Raw genomic sequence first — 17585 nt, 5'->3', positions numbered from 1 at the left:
TTTCTTCATTGCCTCCATATCAGTTTTCAATTCTTGAACTGTTTCCATTACCTGTTTGTTTGTTTTTTTCTTGGTTTCCCAGGGTATCATTTACGTATTTACTCATTTCTTCAAACTTTTTGTTCTACTTCTCATCCACTTCTTTACGGGAGTTATTAATATCCTGTTTAAGGGACTCTATTGCTTTGATAATGGCACTTTTTCCCACTTCTTCTGGATTAGGGTTTCAAGTCCTTCTGTTGTAGGGTTGCTGGGATCTGTTGTTTTCATATTGTTTTTCAGATTGTTGGAGGAAATCTTGCCTTGGCATCTGCCCATCTCTTCCTTCAAATGCTCTCTAATGGATCTTCTGGTACAGGGTCATGTTTCCTTGTTGGCCAGGGAACTCACTTCAAAAGACCTACCTTTCTGCAGGCAGGCTATTGAAACACAGGAACTCCATTCCTGCAGGGCTGCACTTACCACCCAGTCCCAGCACCCAAGCAGGTTGAGCTGGGGGATTTTATGGCCGTGAGAAATGGAGGGATAAGGGAAAGGATTCCTGAGTGAAAGCTTGGATGGGATAGAAGGTGAGAGGTCTTAGCAGGGTGGAGCAGCCCCTACAGAATGACCATGGAGTCAAGGGGTTAAGGGAATGTCTGAGCTCCTCCTTGCCGGACTTCTGCCATGGGTCAAGAGCAAACTCACCCCTCTGATGGATCTTCTGCTACAGGATCAGTGCCCCTTGCTGGCCAGGAATCCCTCTGAGCTGAGAAAAGGCCTACCTTTCTGCAGGCAGGCTATTGAAACACAGGAACTCCCTCCTGCCGGGTTGCACTTACCGTCCAGTCCCAGCACCCAAGCAGAGTGAGCTGGGGGATTTTATGGCCCCGAGGAATGGAAGAATAAGGGAAGGGGTTTCTGGGTGAAAGCTGGGTTGGGATAGGAGGCGAGAGGTCTTAGCAGGGTGGAGCAGCCCCTGCAAAATGTCCAGGGAGTCAAGGGGGTGAGGGAATGACTGAGCTCCTCCTTGCCAGGCTTCTGCCGTGGATCAGGGGCAAACTCACCCCTCTGATGGATCTTCTGCTCTTGCTACTATTTTTTAATCTCATTTTAAATTGGCTTGTCAATCAACTACAACATTGTCTAGCAGACACAGTAAAAACAGCCTGTTTCAGAATTGCCCAGATCTGTCAATCTGTCATCCTCCACCATCTCTTCTGCTACAAGACCCTAGTCTCTGGATCAGTAATACAGATCCAGGGTCATAGATTATGTTTTCTGAGTCATTGCCAACACAACTCCCTTAGCTCTCATAATATGCTTCAGGGTCATGAAGTTGCAGAAGGCTCTTTTGTGCACTCTCCCATTTTGAACTGGAAATAGCCTTTATTCACCCAGAACACCTGTGAATAGATCAGCTGCCTATTAAGCAAAGGATAATACAGCTCCTTCATTGCCTTCCTCATCATCCTCTTTTATTAAATCTTGGCATGCATATTCCCCATAGGTGGACTCCTGGGTGGTTGAAAACATTCTTTGTAGTGAGTACTTTGGTTCCACATCTGTGAAGACTTCCTCTACCAGGCAACCTATAGCCTTGTCCTTTCCTAACCAAGAGAAAACCGTTCATCAGTTCCCAGTAACCTTACTATATGGATTCAGTCCTCCCACTTTCAACTCAAGCATGCTATTTCTCATGATATCCTGAACCACTTTTCTGAGGAAGAGGGACCTTCTGACTCTGGTTTCTGCCAGTATCATGATGATCCAGAATAAATGTCTTCCTCACTAGCCTTGCAAAGGATGGTTACTGTCTCCAGAGATGCAGACAGGGAAGATTTGGCAGAAGTTTTGTCTTTGTTCTTGGGGCTGTGCCAAGACACAATACTTCTTTTCTTATGAAGGTTCTTTACAGTTTTGTAAAGATTTTGTATCTCACTCTTCTTTTCTTCCAGTTCTTAGTTGAATCTCACCAGCTTTGCTTTAGCATGCGTTGTTCCATCAGGAATTTTACAGACTGGGCATTCTGAATCACTTTTGCTAACATCTTTTTTTCTGGCTTAGTAGTTTCAAGTTTAAAGAAATCAATTTCTGATTCCAGCTTTTTTATAGTGATGTCTTAAACTTCATTTTTGTTGCCAAATTCTGTCTTAAGTGCTTTTGGGAGAAAATTTATTGACAATTTAACAGTGTTGCTCACTATGGCCATTTTGAAGCTGTTATTATTCTTTTGATTTAATTTTATAACAGTTATATATAAGAATGCCTATTTTTCTAGATATTTCAGTTTGAGGAGGAAATATAGATTTCTGAGTACTACTTAGTTATCATCTTTATTTCATTTGAATCTGTTGCAAGCTCCTCTCTTCTATTTATGATTTTATTAATTTAGATATGTATCTTTTTCTCTAGGTTTATTTGTATCCTGTTGTCCATCTGTTTATTCAAAGAACAAACTCTTAGAACAATTGCATGTATTGTTCTTTTAATCCCCATTTCATTAACTTCTGATATAATATTTCTCACCTTAACATTGACTGCCATTGTGTTTGATTGATCATTTCTTAGACCTCAAACCCATAATTAGGTGCTTATTTAAGATCTCTCTGAATTTGGTAATATACTAGAGATCATTCTGACTTTTAATGTGGGCATTCAAAATCATAAACATTCCTTTCAGCTCAAATAGCTACCACCCAAAGATATAGGGAAGTTGTGATGTCATTTTCATTTGATTTTAGGATTTTTTTTCTTCCTGACTTTCTCAATCAGTGGTCATTCAAGAGGTTACTAGTCAGTCTCCCATTATCTATTCAACTCTGTAATTTCTCTCTGTATTGGTTTCTAATTTCATTTAGATTTTTTCATAGTTTTTAATACTTACATTGTGGCTTAAAATGAACTCTATTTTTCATGGGAAGGTTGATGGAATGCTAAGAATGATAGATAATATACATATATCCATTATATATGGGATGTATTTTGGATGTCATGGTGACCATTCATTTCTCATGCAGCTTGCATATAAAATTTATCTGGTAGTTTTTAGTTTGAATAAAAAGAAGACAGACATGTGTGAAATTATCCTCTGCTATTGTTCAGGACAAATCTGACCATCTGTGACCATTCTGTCTGTTGGCCCCCTTTTTCATTGTGGTCTGTTGGCTACCAGTCCACGAGGACAAAAGTACAGAAACAGCATCAGAAAGCTTCATAATCTTCTGGGATGCAGATTCAGTGAGGAATCTCTACTTAATTGTAGAGTGAGGAGAGATGTTAAGGATGGGTGCCAGGCTCTCTGGCAGAAAGAGCAGGGGTAGAGCCAGGCCTGCCAGACTCTACCTGGGGCTGAATGGGATGGCAAGAATTGCAACTCAGCCTTCCCTCTGGCAATGGGGAAAAACACACTCACTGAGTCGGGAGTCTGTCAAAACAGAAACTTGTTTATTGGTATCAAGCAGGGACTTATATAGGGTTGTAATGGGGATGTAGGATGCTGAGATGGGACAAGGTGTAGCAAGAAACAAGGGCCATGCTGGAGGTAGCTGGGCAGAGCTTTGTCTAGGTAAGATAACTAGAGACAGGTCTTAAAACTTGAGCTAGGCTCAGGAAGTTACACTAGGCCCTATCATACTCAAGTTAGGGTTGGGAAGTTACACTAGACCTCACGCCGAGGCCTCATAAGGCCAAACAGATAGGGACAGTACCTGAGGCATTATATAATTTGCATTAAGTAGCACAATACTATCATAAAGCTCCCAGTACAGATCTTAGTTATCATCTGTGGAAGCACAGTTCTATCAAAAACTTCCTAGCACAATGTCTAACTACCATTTGGGCACCAGGGGGAAAGCTTCAGGGAACTGTTTCAAGGGTCATACACAGATAAGTCAGGTATCCAGACTAAGAGAAAGTTCCAGATAAAGTCAAGTAGATAGCATGGCATCTTTCACTAGGGAGGTGAGTGAGGTGGATTACTTCTCCATGTTGACAAGCTCAGAGGGTGCTGTTAGGCCATTGTAGACTGAAAGCGACAACAAGCAGGGCATCCCAACATCTATCCAGGTTTGTTTTATAAAACTTGAATCCCATAGATTATTTGTACATATTTGGAGTTGTAATATATGTTTGTTGAATCATTTCCTCTATGGCTGTCTTTATCTGCTAGATTCAACATTGTCCAGATTCTAATGTATCAGATATCAACAGAACAGTGTCAGCTTGGTTATGGGCCTTCATTCTCTTGGTAGATTTACTTACATCATTTGACACTCAGTATGTGTATATCATTACCAGATAAGACAGACAGTCTTTTACAGTTTTATTAAACAAGTCCAACTATAAGTGTTCAAGTAATATAAGATAATTAAGAAATGTTTTTAATTTCTATATTTTTTAAAATTTATTTATTTATTAAAAAATTCATCTCTTCCCCTCCTCCCATTTCCCTCCTACTCTCTCTACTTCTCCAGTCCTAAGAGAAGTCAGGGTGCCTGCCCTAAGGGAAGTCCAAGGACCTCCCCCCTCCATCCAGGTCTAGGAAAGTGTGCATCCAAAAAGACTAGGCTCCCAAAAACCAGTCCATGAAGTAGAATCAAAACTCAGTGCCATTACCATTGGCTTCTCAGTCAGCCCTCATAGTCAGTCACATTCAAAGAGTCCGGTCTGATCACAGGCTTGTTCAGTCCCAGTTCAGCTGGTCTTGGTGAGCTCCCATTAGATCAGTGGCACCTTTTCAGTGGTTAGTCGCACCCCTCATAGTCCTGACTTCCTTTCTCATATTCTCCCTTCTTCTGCTTGTCAACTGGACGTTGGGAGCTCACTCCAGTGCTCCAATGTGGGTCTCTGTCTCTATCTCCATCCATCTCCGGATATAGGTTCTATGGTTATATGCAAGATATTCATCCGTGTGGCTATGGGATAAGTACCCTCTCCTCTGCTTCCCAAGGACCTAGCTGGAGACATCTTCATGGACACCTGGGAACCGCTCTAGAGTCAAGTCTTTTGTCAACTCTAAAATGGCTCCCTTAGTTAAGATATCTTCTTCCCTGCTCCCATATCCACTCTTGCTCCATCTCAACCATCCCATTGTCCCAAGCTCTCGCCAATCCTCCCATTTGCCCTTCTCTCTCCCCCTCTCCCCTTCCCCTCACCCTTGTGCTCCCCACTTTGGTCCAGGGATCTTGTCTACCTCCAATATGTGGGAGACACTCCCGAGTCTGCATCACCACCCACCCAGTATGGACCGTGGCTCTATACCTTTCACGAGCTGGGCAAGGGCCTAGGGGTTAAACACAACAGACACACACACACACACACACATACACACACGGAGTCCGGGTCATTCGTCAAGAGGTGAATGCCAAGTTTTATTTAGTTTTCGCCAGGTTAAATACTATTTTCCCAAGAAGAGCAAACTCCCTCCCAGCCGGGTGTGAGATCACAGTGTTGAGCATCTGGTGCCAAGTGGCAGGCTTTTCCTGGCAGGGAGTACTGGGCTGGGAGCTGTGACAGACAGTTTAAGAGAATATTTAGGCGTCACAGGAATCCTCCTCTGCAGGTGAAATTACCATGTCAAAGACGAAATGAGGCTCTATGCTAATCCCCCAGGCTGGCAGAATCCAACAGAAGTTAACAGGAAGCTAAACTGGTTTAGCATAAACCATTCTGTGCTTTGGCCTCCAGGAGCAGAGGAAAAGCCTGCCATCCAACACCAATATCCAGGAGAAAAAAAAAATACATGTTTTTCTTTGAGTTCACCTTCTTATTTTTCTTCTCTAGGATCATGAATTATAGGCTCAATGTTCTTTGTTAATGGATAGAATCCACTTATGGGTGAGTATATTCCATATTAATCTTTCTGGGTCTGGGTTATCTTACTCAGTAAAGTGTTTTCTATTTCCATCCATTTGTATGCTAATTTCAAGATGTCATTTTTTTTAATCATTGAGTAGAACTCTATTGTGCATTTGTGCCATACCTTCTTTATCCATTCTTTTTCTAGTGCTTTTAGCTGTGTTGTTAAGTCTCTAATGTGTGCTTTCTCCATTATCTTTATATGTGTACTTAGTGCTATGAACTATACTCTTGGCACTGCTTTGCTAGTGTCCCATAGGTTTGGGTATATTGTGTCTTTATTTTCCTTGAACTCAAGGAAGACTTCAATTTCTTTTTTTCTTTCTTCCTTTACCCAGAGGTGGTTCAGTAGTTGACTGTTCAATTTCCATGAGTTTGTAGGCTTTCTGGCAGTATAATTGGTGTTGAATTCTAACTTTATTCCATGGTGATCTGATAGTACACAGGTGGTTACTACAATTTTTTTTGTATCTGTGGATGTTTGCTTTGTTACTAGGTATGTGGTCAATTTTTGAGAAGGTTCCATGAGATGCTGAGGAGAAGGTATATGCTTTTTGAGTGTGAAAGACCTCTGATTTGGGGAGACTCTCACTCTAGCCTCGGGAAGATGCGAAACCCCCCAGTAACTCACGAGAGACCGTCCTTGCTGCAATCACACGAGGTTTAATGACAAGACGACAAGATGGGGACCAGTGCACTGGGGCCGAGACTCATAACCCATGCAGGGGAAGAGTTCGACCTCGAGTGACCAGGAGAAGTAGTTTTTATAGGAAGAAACCACATAGCCCAGTAATCCGAAAGGGGGGGCAGGGAGGATGTCACAGAAGATTCCGAAAATTCCAGTGGTGATTACAAAGGGGCAATTCCCTGCCTCTCAAGATCATTCTCAAAGGTCGTAATCAGCTAGTTCCTATTCCGGTGATAATTACTAGGGGGTGAGAATTACTAGGGGGAAATCTCTTTGTCTCTCAAGATTACTCTCAAGATTACAATCCATCTTTATCTTCAGCTAGTTCCTGGAACCCTGGAACTGGTTAACCTTAGATTTCTGATTCTTCTCTTCCTGCTAGATTTTTGGCTCTATTTTCCTGTTAGGGGGATCTGGATTTATCCAGGTCTTTCAGGTGGAGTGTTCTATAGATGTCTGTTACGTCCATTTGGTTCATTACATATGTTAGTTCACTTATTTATTTGTTAAATTTCTGTCTGGTTGACCTGTCCATTGGTGAGAGAGGAGTGTTGAACTCTCTTACTATTAGAGAGTGGAGTTTGATGTATGCTTTGAGTTCTAGTAATGTTTCTTTTACATATGTGGATGCTTTTATATTAGGGGCGTAGATATTCAGGATTGAGACTTCCTCCTGATGAATTATTCCTGCTATGAGTATAAAGTGTCCATCTCCATCTCTTCTGATTGATTTTAGCTTGAAATCAATTTTCTTAGATATTAGTATATCCACACCCACTTGTTTCTTTGGTCCATTTGATTGGAAAACTTTTTCCCAACCCTTTCTTCTAAGGTAGTGCTGTCTTTGTGTTTGAGGTGTGTTTCTTGTAGGCAGCAGAATGTTGGATCCTAATTTCATATCCATTATGAAATTAGGCACTCTTAACCTGTGCCTTTTTATAGGTGAATTGAGTCCATTGATATTAAGTGATATTAATGACCAGTGATTGTGTTAACTCCAGTTATTTTATTTTATTTTTTTTGGTGGTAGTGCTTGTGTGTTTCCCTTCTTTGAGTTGTGCTGTAGGACGCTTGTCTGATTCCTGTGTTATTATGGGTGTTGTTGGCTTCCTTGGTTTGTGATTTTCCTTCTAATAATTTCTGTAAGGCTGGATTTGAGTTACATATTGTTTAAAAATGTTTTTAGAGTTCTTCCCAGAGAGGTGAGTGGGTGCTAGCCTGGGCAGCCTGCCTGCCTGTCTGGGAAGGGAGCACAGCCCTCCCCCCCTCAGCTTCTGCGGCAGGGTCTTCGGTGTTCCAAGGGACCCCTCCCCTCCCCCCACTGCTGCGGGCCCTTTGTCTCCTGAGTCCTGGGAAGACCAGCTAGCCCTGTTGCCCTGCTGAGCAGTTCTTCCCAGAGAGGTGAGTGGGTGCTCACCACTGCCCAGGAAGAGAGCACAGCCCCCCCCCCAGCATCTGCAGCAGGGTCTTTGGTGTTTCAAGGGACCCCTCCCCTCCCCCCACTGCTGCGGGCCCTTTGTCTCCTGAGTCCTGGGAAGACCAGCTAGCCCTGTTGCCCTGCTGAGCAGTTCTTCCCAGAGAGGGCTGAGGAGCTCTATCCAGAGAGTGCTGTGAAGTCCTACCCAGAGAGTGCTGAGGATCTATCCAGAAAGTGCTGAGGAGTTTCATCCAGAGTGGAAGAGATGGGCAGGCGCCAATGCAAGAATTCCTCCAACAACCTGAAAGGCAACATGACACCGCCAGAATCCAGGGAGCTCGAAACTAGAAGAATTGAACACCCTACGCCAGAAGAAATAGAAGAAATTGACTCTAAGCGCTTCTTTATGAAAATAATAGAGGAAATTAAACAGGAGGTGAAAATCTGCCGTAAAGAAATGGAAGATAAGTATAACAAAAAAATTGAGGAAATGAGTAAAGAAATGGAAGAGAAATATACCAAAAAGTTTGAAGAAATGAGTAAATCCGTAAATGAAATTCTGGGAAACCAAGAAAAAACAATCAAACAGGTAATAGAAACAGTTCAAGATTTGAAAACTGAAATGGAGTCAATGAAGAAATCACAAACCGAGGGCCGGCTGGCTATGGAAAATCTGGGTAAACGAACAGAGACTTCAGAAACAAGCTTAACCAATAGAATACAAGAGATAGAAGAAAGAATCTCAGACTCTGAGGACACCATAGAGAAATTAAACACTCTGTCCAAAGAAAACAGCAAATCCAACAAATTCTCATCACAAAACATTCAGGAACTGTGGGACACAATAAAAAAACCAAATCTAAGAATAATAGGAGTAGAAGAAGGAGAAGAATTGCATTTCAAGGGTCCAGAAAATATACTCAACAAAATTATAGAAGAAAACTTTCCCATCCTAAAGAACGATATTCCTATGAAGGTTCAAGAAGCATACAGAACACCGAATAGACTGGATCAGAAAAAAACATCCCCTCGTCATATAGTAATCAAAACACAAAGCATTCAGACTAAAGAAAGGATATTGAAAGCTGCAAAGGAAAAAGGTCAAGTAACTTATAAAGGTAAACCTATCAGACTTACACCAGACTTCTCTATGGAAACCATGAAAGCCAGAAGGTCCTGGACAGAGGTACTGCAGAAACTAAGAGACAATGGATGCAAACCCAGACTACTTTACCCAGCCAAGCTATTGTTCACTATCAACGGAGAAAACAAAATATTCCAGGATAAAAACAAATTTAAACAATACGTAGCTACTAATCCAGCCTTACAGAGAATACTAGAAGGAAAATCACAACCCAAGGAATCCAACATTCCCAACACTGCCTACATTAACTCAGACATTTAGCGACCCTCCACAAGCACAACTCAAAGAAGGAAAACACATACACTCTACTACCCAAAAAAAATGACCGGAGTCATCGATCACTGGTCATTAATATCACTTAATATCAATGGTCTCAACTCACCTATAAAGAGGCACAGACTTAGAGATTGGATACGAAAACAGGATCCAACATTCTGCTGTCTACAAGAAACACACCTCAACCACAAAGACAGACACCTACTCAGAGTAAAGGGTTGGGAAAAGGTTTTCCAAGCAAATGGACCTAAGAAACAAGCGGGTGTGGCCATTCTAATATCTAACAAAATCGACTTCAAACTAAAATCAATCAGAAGAGATGGAGATGGACATTTCATACTCATAACAGGAACAATTCATCAGGAAGAAGTCTCAATCTTGAATATCTATGCCCCTAATATAAAGGCACCCACATATGTAAAAGAAACTCTTCTAGAACTCAAGGCAGTCATCAAACCACACACACTAATAGTAGGAGACTTCAACACTCCTCTCTCACCAATGGACAGGTCAATCAGACAGAAACCTAACAGAGAAATAAGAGATTTACTGGAGGTACTGAATCAAATGGACTTAACAGACATCTATAGAACACTCCACCCAAATAGGAAAGAGTATACCTTCTTCTCTGCAGCTCATGGAACCTTCTCGAAAATTGACCACATACTTGGTAACAAAGCAAACTTCCACAGATACAAAAAAATATTAGTGACCACCTGTGTCTTGTCAGATCACCATGGATTAAAATTAGAATTCAACAACAATGGTACCCCCAGGAAGCCAACAAACTCATGGAAGTTGAACAGTCAACTACTAAATCACCCCTGGGTCAAGGAAGAAATAAAGAAAGAAATTAAAGCCTTCCTTGAATATAATGAAAACAAAGACACAACGTATTCAAACCTATGGGACACAATGAAAGCAGTGCTAAGAGGAAAGTTCATAGCACTAAGTGCCCACCTAAAGAAAACAGAGAAAGCACACATTGGAGACTTAACAACACACTTGAAAGCTCTAGAAAAAAAAGAAGCTGATTTACCCAGGAGGAGTAGAAGACTGGAAATAATCAAACTGAGGGCTGAAATCAACAAAATAGAAACACAGAAAACAATTCAAAGAATCAATGAAGCAAAAAGCTGGTTCTTGGAGAAAATTAACAAGATTGACAAACCCCTATCCAAACTAATCAAACGGCAGACAGAGAACTTGCAAATTAATAGGATCAGAAATGAAAAGGGGGACATAACCACAGACACAGAGGAAATACAGAGAATCATTAGATCTTACTACAAAAGTTTATATGCCACAAAGTTGGAAAATGTAAAAGAAATGGACATTTTTTTAGATAAGTACCATATACCAAAGTTGAACCAAGACCAGGTGAACAATCTAAATAGACCTGTTAGTCGTGAAGAACTAGAAGCTGTTATCAAAAATCTCCCTACCAAAAAAAGCCCAGGACCAGATGGTTTCAATGCAGAATTCTACCAGAACTTCCAGGAAGAGCTAATACCTATACTCCTTAATGTATTCCACAATATAGAAAAAGAAAAGTCACTGCCAAACTCCTTTTATGAAGCTACAGTCACCCTAATACCAAAACCACACAAAGACACAACCAAGAAAGAGAATTACAGGCCAATCTCACTCATGAACATCGATGCGAAAATTCTCAATAAAATACTGGCAAACCGAATCCAAGAACACATTAGAAAAATCATCCATTATGATCAAGTAGGCTTCATCCCAGAGATGCAGGGATGGTTCAACATACGCAAATCTATCAATGTAATCCATCATATAAATAAACGGAAAGAAAAAAAATCATATGATCATTTCATTGGATACTGAAAAAGCGTTTGACAAAATTCAACACCCTTTTATGATAAAGGTGTTGGAGAGACTGGGAATACAAGGATCATACCTAAATATAATAAAAGCAATATACAGCAAGCCGACAGCTAACATCAAATTGAATGGAGAGAAACTCAAAGCCTTTCCACTAAAATCAGGAACACGACAAGGCTGTCCACTCTCTCCATACCTCTTCAATATAGTGCTTGAAGTTCTAGCAATAACAATAAGACAACATAAGGGGATCAAGGGGATTCGAATTGGAAAGGATGAAGTGAAACTTTCGTTATTTGCAGACGATATTATAGTGTACATAAGCGACCCCAAAAACTCTACCAAAGAACTCCTACAGCTGATAAACACCTTTAGTAACGTGGCAGGATACAAGATCAACTCCAAAAAATCAGTGGCACTCCTATACACAAAGGATAAAGAAACGGAGAGGGAAATCAGAGAAACATCACCTTTCACTATAGCCACAAACACCATAAAATATCTTGGGGTTACTCTAACCAAGGATGTGAAAGACCTATTTGACAAGAACTTTAAGCCTTTGAAAAGAGAAATTGAGGAGGATACCAGAAAATGGAAAGACCTCCCCTGCTCTTGGATTGGGAGAATCAACATAGTAAAAATGGCAATTCTACCAAAAGCAATCTACAGATTCAATGCAATCCCCATCAAAATCCCATCAAACTTCTTCACAGACCTTGAGAGAACAATAATTAAGTTTATATGGAAAAACAAAAAACCCAGGATATCCAAAACAATCTTATACAATAAAGGAACTTCTGGAGGCATTACTATCCCTGACTTCAAACTCTATTACAGAGCTACAGTATTGAAAACAGCTTGGTATTGGCATAAGAACAGAGAAGTCGACCTATGGAATCGAATAGAAGACCCAGATACTAACCCTCAAACCTACGAACACCTAATTTTTGACAAGGGAGCTAAAGTTATACAATGGAAGAAGGAAAGCGTCTTTAACAAATGGTGCTGGCATAACTGGATGTCAACCTGTAGAAGAATGAAAATAGATCCATATCTATCACCATGCACAAAACTCAAGTCCAAATGGATTAAAGACATCAACATCAATCTGTCCACTTTGAACCTGATAGAAGAGAAAGTGGGAAGTAGTCTACAAGATATAGGCACAGGAGGCCACTTCCTAAGTAGGACCCCAGCAGCACAGACAATAAGAGAAACAATGAATAAATGGGACCTGCTGAAACTGAGAAGCTTCTGTAAAGCAAAGGACACTGTCAGTAAGACAAAAAGGCTGCCTTCTGACTGGGAGAAGATCTTCACCAACCCCTCATCAGACAAAGGTCTGATCTCCAGAATATACAAAGAACTCAAGAAACTAGACACTAAAACTCTAATTAACCCAATTAAAAAATGGGGGTACTGATCTGAACAGAGAATTCACAACAGATGAACTTCGAATGGCCAGAAGACACTTAAGGTCATGCTCAACCTCCTTAGCGATCAGGGAAATGCAAATCAAAACCACTTTGAGATACCATCTTACACCTGTCAGAATAGCTAAAGTTAAAAACACCAATGATAACCTATGCTGGAGGGGATGTGGAATGAGGGGAACACTCATCCATTGTTGGTGGGAATGCAAACTTGTGCAGCCACTTTGGAAATCAGTGTGGAGGTTTCTCAGGAAACTGGGAGTCAACCTCCCTCAGGACCCAGCAATTCCTCTCTTGGGAATATACCCTAGAGATGCCCAAACATACTACAAAAGCGTTTGTTCAACTATGTTCATAGCAGCACTATTTGTAATAGCCAGAACCTGGAAACAGCCTAGGTGCCCCTCAATAGAAGAATGGTTAAAAAAGGTGTGGAACATATACACATTAGAGTTTTACTCAGCGGTAAAAAATAATGACATCTTGAATTTTGCATGCAAATGGATGGACATAGAAAACGCTTTACTGAGTGAGGTAAGCCAGACCCAAAAAGAGGAACACGGTATGTATTCACTCATAAGTGGATTCTAACCGTAATTAAAGGTCTTTGAGCCTATTATTCGTGATCCTAGAGAAGCTAAATAAGAAGACGAACCTGATGAAGATTATTTACCTATCCGCCAGGAGGTAGGAAATAGTCAAGAGTCCCAGGTAACCTTGGGTGCATGGGGGGGGTGGGTGGGAGGGTTGATGGAAGGGGAGAGGGTTAGAGAGAAGGGAGTAGGGGAGGAATGGAGAAAGCTCGGTTGACCGGGATGGGGGGAAGGGAGGAAGGATGAATGTGGGATCAGGGAAGAATATATTTCAACTAAGGGAGTCATATTAGAGTTTACAGGAAACTTGATTATATATGGGATCCCAGGTCCAAGGAGAGATCCCCAGATTGTTCTCTGGACAGAGGAGGGGGTGCCTGAACCGGCCTTGGCCCGTGACCATACTGATGAATATTTTGCTTATCACCATAGATCCCTCATCTGGCGTTGGATGACGATACAGATGGAGGCCCGTTGGAGCACCGAACTGAGCCCCCCAAGATCCAAACGAGGAGCAAAAGGAGGAAGAAAATGACGAAGGACTGCGAGGGATACTATCACCCACTGATACAAGGGGTCGGATCTAATGAGAGTTTACCAAGGCCAGATGGACCGTGACTGAACGAGCATGTGATCCAACCAGATTCTCTGAATGTGGCCGGATTTTCTGTATGTGGCTGGCCTGCAGTCTTTCCGAGAAGCCATTGACAATGACACTGGGACTGGTTTCCTCTGCATATACTGGATTTTTGGGATCCAGTCTGTTTGGATGCTCACCTTCCTGGACCTGGAGTGAGGGGGGAGGAACTTGGACTTCCCACAGGGCAGGAGACCCTGACTTCCCTAGGGGACAAAGAGGGAGGAGGAGAGGGAGGGGGGGAGTGGGAGGGCGTTGGGAGGAGGGGCGTAAATGGAAACTTTTTATAATTTAATAAAATTACAAAAAAAATGTTTTTATCCTGGAATATCTTGTTTTATCCATCAATGGTGAATGCAAACTTTGTTGGGTATAATAGTCTGGGCTTTTATCCATGGTCTCTTAGTGTTTGCAGCACATATGTCCATGACCTTCTGGCTTTCATGGTTTCCATTGAGAAGTCAGATGTAATTCGGAATGGTTACCTTTATACGTTACTTGACCTTTTCTTTTGCAGCTCTTAATGTACTCTCTTTGTGCTGTATGTTTTGTGTTTTGATTATTATATGGTGAGGGGACTTTTTTTTTATTCAGTTTATTTGGTGTTCTGTATACTTCTTGTACCTTTAGGCTGTGAAAATTTTCTTCTATAATTTTATTGAATATATTTTCTGGGCCTTTGAGCTGTAATTTTTTTACCTTCTTCTACCCCTAACATTCTTATGTTTGGTCTTTTCATGGTGTCCCAGATTTCCTGGATGTTTTGAGTTAAGAAATTGTTGTATTTGTTATTTTCTTTAGTCAATGAGATTATTTATTCCATAGTATCTTCTGTGTCTGATATTCTTTCTTTTATCTCTTGTATTCTGTTGGTTATACTTGTCTCTGTAGTTCCTGTTCATTTACCCAGATTTTCCATATCCAGCCTTCCTTCTGTTTGTGTATACTTCATTACCACCATTTCATTTTTCAAGTCTTGTATTGTTTCCATTTCCTGTTTGATATATTTTCTTGGTTTTCTTGGGTATTTTTGAGAGATTTATTCATTTCTTCTACCATCTTGTTTGTCTTCTTCATTTCTTTAAAGTAATTTTTTTTATATCTTGTTTAAGGTCCTCTATTATTTTCATAATGTTATGTGAAAAGTCATTTTTTTCTACTTCTTCTGGAATAGGGTGTTCAAGTCTTCTTGTTGCATGATCCATGTATTCTGGTGATGTCATGTTGCCTTTCAGGTTGTTGGAGGAATTCTTTTTTTTATTATTAATTTATAAAAATTTCCACTTCCTCCCCTCCTCCCAATACCCTCCTACTCGCCCCACTCCCTCTCCTCCTCCCTCTCCAGTCCTAAGAGGAATCAGGGTTTCCTGCCCTGTGGGAAGTTGACTATCCTCCACCCCTACCTCCAGGTCTAGGAAGGTGAGCATCCAAACAGACTAGGATTCCAAAAAGCCATCACATGCAGATGAAACAAGTCTCAGTGCCATTATCAATGGCTTCTGAGACAGCCCCCATGTCAGCCACATTCAGAGAATCTGGTTGGATCACATATTCATTCACTCCCAGTTCAGTTGGCCTTGGTGAGCTCTAATTAGATCAGTCCCCTTGTATCAGTGGGTGAACGCACCCCTCCCGTTCCTGACTTCCTTGTTCATGTTCTCCCTCCTTCTGCTCCCCATTTGGACCTTGGGGGTTAAGTCCAGTGCTCCAGTGTGGGTCTCTGTCTCAATCTCCATCCGTCGTCGGATAAAGGTTCCCTCTGATCCTGACTTCCTTGCTCACGTTCTTCCTCCTTCTGCTTCTTCTTGGACCTAGGTAGTTAAGTCCTGTGTTCCAGTGTGGGTCTCTGTCTCTATCTCCATCCATCACCAGATGAAGGTTCTATGGTGATATGCAAAATATTCATCAGTATGGTTATGGGCCAAGGCTAGTTCAGGCACCCTCTCCTCTGCTGCCCAGGGAAAAATCTAGGGATCACTCCTTGGACCTAGGAACCCCTCTAGAATCAAGTCTCCTGCAAACCATAAAGTAGCTCTCTTAGTTGGGATATATACTTCTCTGCTCCCATACCCATCCTTCCTCCCTCCCCCCTTCAATTCCCCCAAGCTATCCACCATCCTCCCCTTCTCCCTTCTCTCTAACCATCTCCCCTTACTTCCACCCCCCACTCTCGTGCACCCAAGTTTGCCTGGTAATTTTGTCTATTTCCAATATCCAGGAGGATAACTATATGATTTTCTTCAGGTTCACCTTCTTATTTAGATTCTCTCGGATCACGAATCCGAAAAATTTTGAAAAGGTTCAAAAACTTTTAATTATGACTAGAATCCACTTATGAGTAATTACATACCATATTCCTCTTTTTGAGTCTGGGTTACCTCACTCAGTAAAGCATTTTCTATTACCATCCATTTGCATGCAAAACTCAAGATGTCATTGTTTTTAACCACTGAGTAAAACTCTAATGTGTATATGTTCCACACCTTTTTTAACCATTCTTCTATTGAGCATCACCTAGGTTGTTTCCAAGTTCTGGCTATTACAAATACTGCTGCTATGAACATAGTTGCACAAATGCTTTTATAGTATGTTAGAGCATCTCTTGGGTATATTTCCAAGAGTGGAATTGCCAGGTCCTGAGGTAGGTTGACTCCCAGTTTCCTGAGAAACCACCATACTGATTTCCACAGTGGCTGCACAAGTTTGCATTCCCACCAACAATGGATGAGAGTTCCCCTCTCTCCACATCCTATCCAGCATAGGCTATCATTGGTGTTTTTGAGTTAGGTATTCTGACAGGTGTAAGATGGTATCTCAAAGTTGTTTTGATTTGCATTTCCCTGATCACTAAGGAGGTTGAGCATGACCTTAAGTGTCTTTTGGCCATTCGAAGTTCTTCTGTTGAGAATTCTCTGTTCAGTTCAGCACCCCATTTTTTAATTGGGTTAATTAAAGTTTTAGTGTCTAGTTTCTTGAGTTCTTTATATATTTTGGAGATCAGACCTTTGTCTGATGAGGGGTTGGTGAAGATTTTCTCCAAGTCAGAAGGTAGCCTTTTTGTCTTACTGACGGTGTCCTTTGCTTTACAGAAGCTTCTCAGTTTCAGTAGGTCCCATTTATTCATTGATTCTCTTATTTTCGTGCTACTGGAGTTCTACCTAGGAAGTGGTCTCCTGTGCTTATGTCTTGTAGACTACTTCTCACTTTCTCAAAGTTCAAAGGTTCAAAATGGTCAGATTAATGTTGAGGTCTTTAATCTATTTGAACTTGAGTTTTGTGCATGGTGATAGATATTAATCTACTTTCATTCTTCTTCAGGGTGACATCCAGTTCTGCCAGCATCATTTGTTAAAGATGTTTTCTTTCTTCCATTGTATACCTTTAGCTCCCTTGTCGAAAATTAGGTGTTCATAGGTTGTGGGTTAATATCCTGGTCTTCTATTCGATTCCATAGGTTGACTTCTCTGTTGTTATGCCCATACCAAGCTGTTCTCAATACTGTAGCTCTGTAATAGAGTTTGAAGTCAGGGATGGTAATACCTCCAGAAGTTCCTTTATTGTATAAGATTTTTTTGGCTATTATGGGTTTTTTGTTTTTCCATATAAAGTTTATTATTGTTGTTTTCTCAAGGTCTGTGAAAAATTTTGATGGGGATTGCATTGAATCTATAGATTGCTTTTGGTACAATTGCCATTTTTACTATGTTTATT

The sequence above is a fragment of the Myodes glareolus genome, chromosome 6, assembly GCF_982192425.1.
Source record: "Myodes glareolus chromosome 6, mMyoGla1.1, whole genome shotgun sequence".
NCBI lineage: Eukaryota > Metazoa > Chordata > Mammalia > Rodentia > Cricetidae > Myodes > Myodes glareolus.
This window is presented reverse-complemented; position numbering follows the sequence as displayed.